Source organism: Schistocerca piceifrons, chromosome 4 (genome assembly GCF_021461385.2).
Source record: "Schistocerca piceifrons isolate TAMUIC-IGC-003096 chromosome 4, iqSchPice1.1, whole genome shotgun sequence".
NCBI lineage: Eukaryota > Metazoa > Arthropoda > Insecta > Orthoptera > Acrididae > Schistocerca > Schistocerca piceifrons.
This window is the reverse complement of record NC_060141.1, coordinates 407,352,590-407,367,136: the sequence shown is the minus strand read 5'-3', so window position 1 is coordinate 407,367,136 and position 14,547 is coordinate 407,352,590.

Here is a 14,547-nt window from a genome sequence, read left to right as displayed (position 1 = left end):
ACGTCCGTCTAAAAGTGGGCAGGTAAAACACAGTAAGGTAGTTGCAGAAACGATTGCTATTGTAGTTGTAAATTGTCGTAGCTGTGTTGGGAAAGAACCAAAGCTCCAAGCCCTAATAGAAAGCATTAAAGCTCAAATAGTTGTAGGTACAGAGAGCTAGCTAAAGCCGGAAATAAGTTCAGACGAATTTTTTTCAAACGATCTAACAGTGTTCAGAAAGGATAGATTAAATACAGTTGGTGGTGGAGTAATTGCTGTCAGAGGTAGTTTGCCTTGTAGTGAATTTGAAGTAGATATTTCGTGTGAAATAGTTTGGGTGGAGGTTATACCTGACAATCGGACTAAACTATTAATTGGATCGTTTTACCGACCCCCCACTCAGAAGATATAGTTGCTGAACAGTTCAAAGAAACCTTGAGTCTTATTTCAAATAAGTACCCCGCTCATACAATTATAGCCGGTGGTGACTTTAATCTACCCTCGATATGCCGGAAAAATTATACGTTTAAAGCCGGCGGCAGCATAAGGCGTCATCCGAAATTGTACTATATGCTTAGTCAGAAATTTATTTTGAACAATTAGTTCATGAGCCCACTCGAAGCGAAAGCATACTTGACCTTTTAGCAACAAATAATCCTGGACAAATAGTGAGTAATGTGACGAATACAGGGATTAGCGACCACAAGGCAGTTGCTGCTAGGCTGAATACCGTAACACCTACAAACATCAAAAAGAAACGCAAAGTATATCTATTTAAAAAAAGCTGATAAAAATGCTTTTAACGCTTTTTAAGAGACTGTCTTCACTCCTTACGATCTGATCATGTAAGTGTAGAAAAGTTGTGAGATGTTTTCAAGCCGGCCGAAGTGGCCGTGCGGTTAAAGGCGCTGCAGTCTGGTACCGCAGGACCGCTACGGTCGCAGGTTCGAATCCTGCCTCGGGCATGGATGTTTGTGATGTCCTTAGGTTAGTTAGGTTTAACTAGTTCTAAGTTCTAGGGGAATAATGACCTCAGCAGTTGAGTCCCATAGTGCTCAGAGCCATTTGAACCATTTTTTTGATGTTTTCAAAGAGATAGCATCGACAGCAATTGAGAGATATATACCACATAAATTAATAAGTGATGGTACCGATCCACCATGGTAAACAAAACGGGTCAGATCGTTGTTGCAGAAGCAACGAAAAAAGCATGCCAAACTTAAAAGAACGCAAAATCCCCAAGGTTGGCAAAGTTTTACAGAAGTTCGAAATATGGCGCGTACATCAATGCGAGATGCTTTTAATAATTTCCACAACGAAATTCTGTCTCGAAATCTGGCAGAAAACCCAAAGAGATTCTGGTCATACATAAAGCACACCAGTGGCAAGAGGCAATCAATACCTTCACTGCGCGGTAACAACAGTGAAGTCATTGATGACAGTGCCACTAGAGCAGAGTTATTCAATACGGTTTTCCGAAACTCCTTCACCAAAGAAGACGAAGTAAATATTCCTGAATTCCAATCAAGAACAACTGCCAAGATGAGAAACATAGAAGTAGATATCCTCGGAGTAACGAAGCAGCTTAAATCACTTAATAAAGGCAAGGCCCCCGGTCCAGATGGTATACCAGTCAGGTTCCTCTCAGAATATGCTGATAAAATAGCTCCATATTTAGCAATTACATACAACCATTCGCTCACAGAAAGATCCGTACATAAAGATTGGATAATTGCTCAAGTCACATCAATACCCAAAAAGGGAAGTATGAGTAATCCGCTGAATTACAGGCCTATATTACTAACGTCGATTTGCAGTAAGGTTTTGGAATATATACTGTATTCGAACATTATGAAGTACCTCGAAGAAAACGATTCATTGACACATAGTCAGCACGGTTTCAGAAAATATCGTTCTTGTGAAACACAGCTAGCTCTTTATACTCATGAAGTAATAAGTGCTATTGACAGGGGATGTCAAATTGATTCCATATTTTTAGATTTCCAGAAGGCTCACAAGCGTCTTCTAACCAAACTGCGTGCCTACGGAGTATCGCCTCAGTTGTGCGACTGGATTCGTGATTTCCTGTCAGAAAGGTCACAGTTCGTAGCAATAGACGGAAAGTCGTCCAGTAAAACAGAAGTAATATCCGGCGTTCCCCAAAGAAGTGTTATAGGCCCTCTATTGTTCCTGATGTATATTAACGACATAGAAGACAATCTGAGTAGCCGTCTTAGATTGTTTGCAGATGATGCTGTCATTTACCGTCTTGTAAAGTCATCAGATGATCAAAACGACTTGCAAAATGGTTTAGATAAGATATCTGTATGGTGCGAAAAGTGGCAATTGACCCTGAATAAGGAAAAGTGTGAAGTTATTCACGTGAGTACTAAAAGAAATCAGCTAAATTTCGATTACGCGATAAGTCACACAAATCTGAAGGCTGTAAATTCAACTAAACACTTAGGGATTACAATTACAAATAACCTAAATTGGAACGATCACATAGATAGTATTGCGTGTAGAGCAAACCAAAGACTGTGATTCATTGGCAGAACACTTAGAAGGTGCAACAGTTCTACTAAAGAGACTGCTTACACCACGCTTGTCCGCCCTATTCTGGAGTACTGCTGTGCGGTGTGGGATCCGCATCAGGTGGGACTGACGGACGACATGTAAAAAGTACAAAGAAGGGCAGCTCGTTTTGTATTATCGCGAAATAGGGGAGATAGTGTCACAGACATGATACGTAAATTGGAGTGGCAATAATTAAAACAAAGGCGTTTTTTGTTGCGACGGGATCTTCTCATGAAATTTCAATCACTAGTTTTCTCCTCCGATTGCGAAAATATTCTGTTGGCACCCACCCACATAGGGAGAAATGATCATCACGGTGAAATAAGAGAAATCAGGGCTCGCACAGAAAAATTTAAGTGCTCGTTTTTCCCGCGTGCCGTTCGAGAGTGGAACGGTAGAGAGACAGCTTGAAGGTGGTTCATTGAACCCTCTGCCAGGCACTTTATTGTCAATAGGATAGTAATCACGTAGATGTAGATGTAGAAATAGTGGGAGTTCGGTGGCAGGACGAAAAGGACTTCTGATCAGGGATTACAGGCTTATAAATACAAAATAAAATGCGGGTAAAGCAGGAGTAGGTTTAATAATGAATAAACAATAGGAACACGGATAAGCTACTATGAACACCACAGTAGACGCATTATTGTAGCCAAGATAGACACGAAGTCCACACCCATCACATTTGTGCAGGTTTATATGCCAACTAACTCCGCAGACGATGAAGAGAGTGAAGAAATGCATGATCAGATTAAATAAATTATTCACATAGTTAAGGGAGACGAAAATTTAATAGTCAAGGGGGCTGGAATTCGATAGTAAGAAAAGGAAGAGAAGAAAAAATAGTAGCTGAAAATGAACTCAGAGAAAGGAATGAAAGAGGAAGCCGCCTGGTAGAATTTTGCACGCAGCATAGTTTAATTATAGCTAACACTTGGTTTAAGAGCCATGAAAGAAGGTTGTAAACGTGGAACGACCTGGAGATATCGGAAAGTTTCGGATTGATTATGTAACGGTAAGACAGAGATTTAGGAGCCAGATTTTAAATGATAAGACATTTCCAGGGACAGATGTGGACTCTGACCACAGTTTATTGGAAACGACCTGTAGATTAAAAATGAAGAAATTGCAATTGCAAAAAAAGGCAGGAATTTAGAGAGATGCGCCCTGGATAAATTGAAAGAAGCAGAGGCTATATACAGTTTCAGAGGGAGCATTAGAAAACGATTAATAATTACAGGGGAAAGGAATACAATAGAAGAAGAATGGGTAGCTTTCAGAAATGAAATAGTGAAGGCAGCAGAGGCTCAAGTAGGTAAAAAGACGAGGGCTATTAGAAATCCTTGGGTAACAGAAGAGATATTGAATTTAATTGATGAGAGGAGAAAATATAAAAATACAGTAAATGAATCAAAGGAGAAGGGAATACAAACGTCTAAAAAATGAGACTGGTAGGAAGTGCAAAATGGTTAAACAGGAGTAACTAGAGAACAAATGTAAGGATTTAGAAGCATGTATCACTAGGGGAAAGATAGATAGCTCCTATAAGAAAGTTAAAGAGACCTTTTGAAAAAAAAATAACCACCTGTATGAATATCAAGAGCTCAGATGGAAAACTAGTCCTAAGTAAAGAAAGGAAAACAGAAAGGTGGAAGGAGTATGTAGAGGGTCTATACAAGGGCGATGTACTTTAGGTCAATATTATGGAAATGGAAGAGGTCGTAGATGAAGATGAAATGGGAGATATGATACTGCGTGAAAATTTGATGAGCACTGATAGACCTAAGTCGAAAAAGGGACCTGGGTGTATACAACATTCCATTAGAACTACTGAAAGACTTTGGAGAGCCAGCTATGACAACATTCTTCCATCTAGTGAGCATGATGTATGAGACAGGCGAAATACCCTCAGACTTCAAAAAGAAGATAATCGTTCCAATGTTAAAGAAAGCCAGTACTGATGGTTGTGAAAATTACCAATCTATCAGTTTAATAAGTCATGGTTGCAAAATACCAACACAGATTCTTTACAGAAGAATGGAAAAACTGGTAGAAGCCGATCTTGGGGAAGATCAGTTTGAATTCCGGAGAAACGTAAGAACATAAGAGACAATACTGACGAGTTCTCATAGAAGATAGGTTAAGGAAAGACAAACCTACAGGTACGTTTATGGTATTTATAGACTTAGAGAAAACTTTTGACAAAGTTGACCGGAATACTCTCTTTCAAATTCCAAAAGCGGCAGAGGTAAAATACAGGGAGCGAAAGGTTATTTACAATTTTTACAGAAACCGGATGGCAGTTATAAGAGTCGAGGGGCTTGAAAGGGAAGCGGTGGTTGTGAAGGTAGTGAGAAAGATTTTTAGACTATCCCGATGTTATTCAGTCTGCATATTGAGCAAGCAGTAAAGGCAACAAAAAAAATTGGAGTAGGAATTGAAGTTCAGGGAGAAGAAATAAAAACTTTCAGGTTTGCCGATGACACTATTGATTTCTCATCTAGTTTACTGAACGTATATAAATGTTTCTGCTTGTTTTACCTTTCTTTTTGCTTTGGTGATCATTTTTACCATAATCAAGTCATGGTTACTGATACCAGTTCGATGAGGACATCATCAAAGCTGTCAGATCTGTTTGTTGCTATTACATCCAATATATTTCCATCATCAGTGGGGTTCCGAACGATCTGTTGTGGGCAGCTTTCAGAGAAGGCCTTTAGTAATGTTTCACAGTATGTCTTATAACGTCCATCACAACAAAACTGTAATTTTCCCAATTAATTGTTGGATGATTAAAGTCTCCACCGATGACTACAATATGAGTGGGGAACTTACGTACAAGTGAACTGAATTTTCTCTAAAGTTTCCGGTTACATCAGGATATGAGTCTGATGGGCGACAGAAGAATCCAGTTATCATCTTATACCCATCTCTGGTATTGAGTCTTGCCCAAACAGTCTCATACGCAGCTTCGATTTCTATCATCAAGGATTCGAGTTTCTTGTCTACTGCGACAAATACATCACCTCCATTTCTCATTTAGCTATCCCTTCGATATACACTTACATTTCTCCAAAACTCTCACTGATATCAGATTCAAGTTTGAACCAGCTTTCTGTAGCTAGTATTATGTGAGCTTCACTGTTTTTCTGAAGCGCTTCAAACTCTGGCGCTTTGTTGCGAATGCTTCAGCATGAAACCATTAGGTTTTTAATACTTTCACCTGTGGGAGGCATTTCTTTCGATCTTACAGTTATACCTGTGGGTTTGCTATAGCTATCGTTATCTGGATTGGATGGAGAGTTTCCCAATCTAAAATACCCTTGCGTGCACCCCGTCCACTATCAGCTACCTGAGTGACAGTCTCTGATGTGTAGTGCACAATTGACCTATTTAGGGGGACCCTACAGTTCTCAGCCCTGAGCCGCAGTGTAGGAAGTCGCAGTCCAGCTTGTCAATGAAGCTTATAAGTCTCTGGTTCAGTCCTTCCACTCGTCTCGGAACCAAATGGCCGCGATCAGTTCTGGGGACAATGCTGCAAATTGCGAGCCTCGTTGAAACTCCATGCGCAAGGCTGGTCTTCTCAACCTTCTCTTCCAATCGCTGGAACGACCCCAGTATGACTTCCGAATCCAAATGACAAGCAACCTTTATTCCAAAGTGCGCCACAATCTGCAGCTGGTTGTACCCTGTTCTGGAATAGACTCTTCAACATGTTGAATGAGGCCCTCAAGCATCCTTACTGAGTACACCTGGTGTCCTTTTCAGATACTTGCTGACATTTCCCTACGGACTACCGTGATTTGCAGTACGTCTGAAATACCGGCAATTAATAGACCCTACACTTTGTTTTTGCCTCCTCTTGACACCGGACAAAACAGGCTTCCCCAAAGCAGGTGAAGTGAGTCCCACTGGCTCAGTTTTAGTTCCAATGAAAGACAACATCTCGAGCTTGTTGGTTAGGGAGATCAGTACAACACCCTGCTCGCTGTTCACCCCGTACAGGACACTTACCTCTGCCACTTCAAATGGTTCAAATGGCTCTGAGCACTATGGGACTTAACATCTCAGGTCATCAGTCCCCTAGAACTTAGAACTACTTAAACCTAACTAACCTAAGGACATCACACACATCCATACTCGAGGCAGGGTTCGAGCCTGCGACCGCAGCAGTCGCACGGTTCCGGACTGAAGCGCCTAGAACCGCTCGGCCACCGCGGCCGGCCCTCTGCCACTGAAACGGCACTCGTAGTCAAGTGGACGAATAATGACAGACGCCGTACTTTCTGCAGAGGAGACAGGATCCATCGGAGTGGATAGTACCAGGTACATGACCCTCGGGAACTCTTTTTACATAACGGCTCGCAGCGGCCGCCAGTCGTTTGATAACAGTCAGGGCGATTTCCAGCTGCTTACCGACATCAACCAACTCACCTCGGGTTCGAGAACAACACTCACAGTGGGAGTGCATTTTGGCTGCAGTGCAGCGAACAAATAACTTTAAATTAAGCCCGCTGATTATCTTTTGTGGGGTTTGCTTTGAGAGGCGCCCACATGCCTTGCTCATACTGTGGCATCAAGCAGTCAGGCCTGCAAGATGAGTGGTCTGCCAAGCGAGTGGATTCATTCTTATTTATCGAGTAACATGAACTCTAGTACTCACACTTAAGTTAAAAGTTATCTTCCTATATGATTAATACGCAACGGAAACACGCATCTGACTATCAGTAATTTACAGAACTCTGACTGTACACTACGCACTGGCAATACCACATTTTCTTTTTGTCTTTTATTTAACGGCTTTTGTCAACACGTGGCCACCGCACAGAATATGAATGGCGCACACATTATAAATTCGGAGCATTATGACAACATACAATTCGAAGGAAAAGTCCACCAATCTTTTTATTTTCACTATCTTATTTATTCCGATAAATTCTCTAACCTAAACACACAAATTCTACAACCTACAACAATAACACATGAGAAATTCCGCCCAGTAGGCATGGCTTTACAATGGTGAATCTCTATATTATGGTCTCGTAATTATTTTTAACACTACAGTGCACTTTCTGGATAGGATGGTGGATCTTTTATTATATCTCACACTTCGACTCTCACAATCATCATCACGAAACTTTCCTCCAGATCGAGCGATACAGAAGGAACAAGCATAACCCACTAATCTTTTGAAACTACCTTGCTACTCTCCCATGCAAACCACACATACCCAAATTACATGACATACACCACACTATAACATGAAATACTACACAGGGAATAGTCACAACATTATCACTTTCAGCTTTCCCACTTCAATCAACATTTATCCCAGTTTCACACGACACTGCCCCACTTTGTAATTCTACTTTCCTACTATGAACTCTGGAGATATATGCACGTCTTCCTGTGTAATGCAAGCCAAGAGGCGTTGCTGGATAGACGGCCGACTCACCTTGATTCTCTCTCAGAGCTTAAATCTAGCGTCACACGGAATCATATCACGCAAAGTAATATTAGGAACGTATTCATCACACACGCGAGTCCTCAACTGATACCATGGACGAGTACTTCTCTTTATCTTTTGTCTCATACACAGTTTGAGACTCACACAGTACTCACCACGTGGAAGTACTCGTCTCTAATTTCAAGTCCTGCACACGCCATTTCTTAAATATTTCAACTTATGGTACACACGCTATTTCTTAAATATTTCAACTTATTGTACACACGCTAGTAATTCAGCTTAACTTAAGCACACGGAAGTATTTCAACTTAATGCTACACGTGGTTTCATTGTGACCGTTGGTCACTTCCGAAGATTCCTACAATCCAATTAATATTACCTGCCTGACATTTAATTCTCCCCACAAAAGTTCCTGAAACAGAGAAATTAATATTTCAAACTACCCTTAAATATTCCACATGCATACCATGTCTCCACTCTTTCGTCATATCGGAGCACAACTAGAACAGGTCTTAACAGCACAAGATCCAGCGGCAGAGTGCTGAAATATGGCCGTTCCTGAGGTTCTCTCCCATCTCTGTCGAGGTGGGGGAAGCACCTTGCTATCGTATTGGTCAGCCACATTTCAGGCGCTCAAAGCTCTGGTAAATTTCATCTCTTTGGTCCCACCAAAGGTGGCCAAAGGATCGACTCAAAGATGATCATATATTCACATTCACTATCTGCGGTTAGCAGACGACCATACATTCATTCATTTCACAGATCTCACCAAACTGGATGTAGGGATTTACTTTGTGGGAGTGCACATGTGATCAATTAAATAAATAAATTGTCATTCTTTCCCACACTGGTATCCAGCTTCGCTGTATTAATTGAAATTGAGTTATTTTACAAAAAAATGTGCTCTTCTGACAAAAATAATGAAGTATGTTGTACCTATTTTCAATGTCGGGCGGTACTGTACCCTTTCACCACCGGCTACCCATGCAGAAAAAAATGGCACGGTACTATCCTTGCAATGCGAGGGTAGTTCCGAACATTTTTTTAAGAAAACTGTATTAAAACAAACATAGCAAGTCATCAAAATAACCAGGAGGGGACCTTAGCCACTGGTGACCTCAAATAGACGACCAAATGCTGTTACTTTACCAAAGTATTGACACAGTTGTTCCATAATTGTACTCTCCACAATCCGGAGTAACGTACACATACAAGTTTGCAACAATCCACATGACAAATAAAACATTACATCACACAAATAAAAAATAATATTGAGATAAAAATTTGCTTAATTACCGGGATCTCCGTTATTTTTAGGAGTAATCCAAACTTCAATAATTCTAAAACAAATAAAAAAAAATACTAATTGTACTCATGAAAATTTAAATAGCTCACCGTCCAAACACAGAGCAAGTAATCTGACATTCATAAATTGCGGGGTAAAACCCTTTACACAGCAAAGTCTAAATACAAAACAAAATCAACAAAAGAAAAAAAAATTGCGTACACTAGTTACATGTAGAATTCAGGCTCCATATCAATACACGCAATAAATAGTTAGCAATAAGTGCTTGAATCCACCAGTAGCTCTCGTATCTTACTCTACTGCTCATTTCTCTGTTGTCACACATTTGGACGACAAGAACTTGCATTTCGACTAGCCTTCATTACACTTTAATGTGAAATATCACCACTGTGATAATGCAAATAAGTGGCTTCAGTCAACACACCAACAAGATTACTCAAAGATGATCATATATTCACATTCACTATCTGCGGTTAGCAGACGACCATACATTCATTCATTTCACAGATCTCACCAAACTGGATGTAGGGATTTACTTTGTGGGAGTGCACATGTGATCAATTAAATAAATAAATTGTCATTCTTTCCCACACTGGTATCCGGCTTCGCTGTATTAATTGAAATTGAGTTATTTTACAAAAAAAATGTGTTGTTCTGACAAAAATAATGAAGTATGTTGTACCTATTTTCAATGTCGGGCGGTACTGTACCCTTTCAGCTTGTCCCCCATTTCGCGCCTTCCCAGCTGGCGGCTCGAGTAATGCCTCCCAGATATGAGTAGATTCTGGAAAATGAAATACCCGGGACAGATCAAAACTAGTACAAAGAGAAGCGTCTGACTCCAGAGAAGCGTCTTCCCGAGAGTATCTCTTCTCTAAGTTAAGAGCGACTGTTTACCACAAGGGAAGGAAGGCAACGGGAAACCACCTCCGATAATTACTCCCAAGAGGATCACATAGGCGAAAATTATAAGCACATTTAACTCAAAATTTTCCAGAGGTATAAATAGTTCCCCAGTCGGATCTCTGGCGGGGACTGCGTTAAGTGACGCTAAGAAAAGGAAGACGAATCGCAGAAACAAAGTAAGGGTCGGTACATGTAACGCACAGAGTCTGTATGAGGCTGGAAAATTAGCTAACGTAATGCAGGAAACGGAAAGACTGGAGGTAGACTTTCTAGGGGTGGCAGAGGCATGGTGACCAGACGCTGGAATGTGTGAGATTCAGGGAGGAACAATGTATTATTCAGGGAATCAAGAAAGAGGCACAGAAAAGGCGTAGGAATATTCGTCACGGAAAAATTATCCAGATCTGTAACAAATATCTTCCCACATTCAGACCGAATGGTTTTACTTAAACTTAATGCCGCTTAGGTTGGTAAAAGAACTAAATAAAGGGTGATGTCAGCTCTGAAATTGGAGAAGGAAGATTCTAAGAACTAGTCGGTCCATATGTACTAGGAATACGAAATGATCAAGTGGAAACGATGAGGGTAACAAACACTTGATTTAAGTTACCACCTAGACGTCAGTACACATGGAGAGCTCCAGCTGATCTCCCTGACAATACAGCACGGAATCAAATGGATTACATTCTGATCAATAAGCGCTTTAGAACTTTGGTACCGAGGGTATGCACCTATCTAGGAGCCGACGTTCCCTGGGACCCTGTCCTTCAAGTAAAATAAAAATAAAAATTACAAAGATAAGAGATATACACGACAGTAAAAAATAGAATACGATGGACTTAAAGATGAAGGTATCAAAAACAGGGTAACCACAAAAATCAGGGAAAGAATTACAGGTATAGTTGAACCACAACTAGAAGAGGGTACAGACATAAACGGCGAATGGGAGGAAATGGAAAAAATTATGACTGGTGTTGCGGAGAGTTAAATAGGTTACAAGCAGAAAACACAAAAGAAAATTTGGCATTATTTGGAAAAAAAGAAAATATGAAAACGAAAGAAACCCAGACAAATATAGGGACACGCAGAAATTCATAAGACAGAAGATAAGAGCAGCAAAAAATAACTAACTGAACAATATGAAGAGTTCGAATGACACCAGCAAATACACGACGACTTCAGCTTACATATACGGCTGGTACATGTCATAAGAAACTTTCTCAAATATAGGAAATGACCAAGCAGAAATAGCACAGGACGATCAGCAATACAAAAATATCTGGGAGGACTGTGTTATCTATCTTTTTGCAGATGGAAAACCTGAAACAGAAAAAGAAAATGACAAGGGTTCATTGGCTCGCATTATTACAATTGTCGAAATCAGATGAACAATAGGAAAGGTAAAAGATAAAAAAGCAGTCGGTTCAGATGAAATACCAGTTTAAATGCTGAAGTTATTAGATGAGAACAGTATCTTAGTTCGCCAAAAATATTTAAACAGATTTATAATACGAGTAAATTTCCTGACAAATGTCTGATGTCACACTTCATCACTGTGCCCAAGAAGAGCCTTGCAATAAAATGCAGATATTATAGACTGTTTAGCCTAATAAGCCATACCTTAAAGATGTTTTTCAACATCATAGAAGCACTGCGAAGTGCGAAAGAGATGTGGGATCTTCACAGTTTGAATGTAGACCGGGTCTAGGTACGAGGGAAGCATTGGTCGCAATTCAAGTATTGGTTCAGAAGTGCTATGATAAGCGGAAGGATGTAATGCTGAGCTTCATAGAATATCAAAAAGCGTTTGACAGAGTGCAACGCCATAAACTTGTGCAAATTTTGAGAAGACTTGACACTGACGGAAAAGATATTCGCTGCATAGAAAATCTTTTTTGGAATCAAACATCTGAGCTTAAAATTGGCAGTCAAGTGACAGAAGCACATGAATCTGTAGAGGAGTTAGACAAGGATGTGTGCTCTCATCATTACTCTTTAATCTGTACTTAGAACATATATTCCTGGAGGCGCTTTAAGACCGTGAGACAGCTTCAAAGTAAATGAGGTATGGATTAATAGAATAAGATATGCGAATGACACAGTCTTAATTGCTGATAACATGAACGACCTACAAGACCTTCTTACTGCAGTGGGAGAACACAATAGGAATCTGGGCCTCAGCATCAACACCAAAATGACAAAATTTATGATAATCACTCGCAATTCAAATGAGCATCAAAATGTAGAACTAATGCGTAACAATCAACCCACACAAACGGAGAATAGATTCAACTATTTAGGGACGTGGTTAATAGAAAATTGGTCTTCCGACATGGAAATCATATGTAGAATAGAGAATGCCTGGAGTGCATTCATGAAATTTAACAATGTGTTATCAAGCACTGACTTCGATCTTAATCTCAGAATTAGATTTAGAAAGCGCTGTGTGCGGTGAGTACTTTTGTATGGCGTGGAAATTTAGAAGCATTCAAGATGCGGATATGTCGAAGAATCCTTAATATTCCATCGACAACAAGGAAAACAAATGAAGAGATCTTGAGAATAATAAAAAGAGACAGAGAACTCCTAACTGCAATCAAACGTAAGAAAGCAGCTTGCTTAGGTCCTGTGATACGAGGAAAGGCATCACTTTCTTCAACTGATGATCGAGGGGAAGACTGAAGGCAAGAGAGGAAATGGTAGGAGGAGGATATCATGGCTCCGCAACGTCAGATAGTGGACAGAAACAGGAAATGCGGGGGGACTTAATCCATACTGGAAGAGATAGAGAAGTCTGGAAAAACGTGATCGCAAACATTCATTAGTGGCTATTCAGAAGAAGAAGAGGATTATCTTTTAATATGTTGAGATAAAAAGCTGCTGATTTCCTATAACAATTGAAACAAATACACACAACGAGATTTCTATAAAGGCAACAGAAAAACCCGTAGTAAAAATTAATATTTTCCTAATACTTTTTGGGGTTAAATATAGTTGTTAATAAACTCTGAAACAGGGATAGTAGCTGTGAACCACAAATGCTGATTTACTACGAAATAAGTTACGTATCAAAAACACCCGTACGGGAAACTTACGAAAATATAATTCTGTAAGTGTTCTAAAATTCTCAAAAATAATCTCACGTAATTGTACAACGAAATTAGTGAACGATTGTTTTGAAAGAGGAGAGGCCTACTGTTTTCAAACATTATGAAATAGGACAAATAAATTTAACCCTACAATTGACGAAAACAGTACGAGTTTATCGCGGCTCTCGTGAATGCTCGAAATGTCAGTTGAGTTTCTTTATTATAGATTTGATGGGTGATGATTTACTCACGTCAGATATTACAGGGCCGAATTGAAATATTTAATTATAGATTCCAATTAAACTTCACAGCGCACACTTAACTGAAGAGGGAAAAATAACTTAAATAAGGAATTAGATCGGTAACGCGTTAAATATTCTTTTGTAGCAGTAATGGAAACAAAACGTTCTTAAAATCAGTCACCATTGAATTAGAAGTGCGATTCAGAGAAACAATTAAGGTTATATAGAGATGTATAAACATGCACCTGACGGAGTTTGTCTGAAATGGACCAAACGAACCAAAGCATTGTAAGATAAAGTTATTTGGTTAATCCTCCAGATTAGAGACCACTTTTGACCTTACCGTGTGAATTATTCAAAGGGAATTTCGTAACTTTCAATACGAAATTCGCTAATGAAAGAATAACTGCTATGGTGCATATCACATTTTGCAACAATGAAAAATATATAGTGTAGTATAGACATACATGCTGTTCATGGACAAATGCTAATGACAAGCTACTGCCTCAAACTTTTGTATTTCGCTTGTTCATTACATACATGAACACGTGCAGAAAATGCGACATAAACTTTTCTGGACTCCAGCTGCATAATGTAACTAAATATGGGCCTGCGACGTCTACAGATCACTTGAAAGAAAAGCTATTCAACAATTAATATCTGTACTTGAAGAAAATTGTTTTTTTTTTTTATAAAAGAATTACAGAAGATAATAAATAACATACTAATAGGAGACACCAAAGATAATCTTTTGGTTACTCAACACATTAAAATAGTAAACTGAAAGTAGGTGATGAGTTTTGATACTTGGGTAGCAAAATAACTGACTATGGCCGAAGTAGATGGGATATGAAAGCAGAATGGACAGTAGCAAGAAAAGGATTTATGAAAAAAGAAATTTGTTAATATCGAATATACCCTTAAGTGTTAGGAAGTCTTTTCTGAACGAAGCCTCAAGCAGAAGCGAAACGTAGACAATAAACA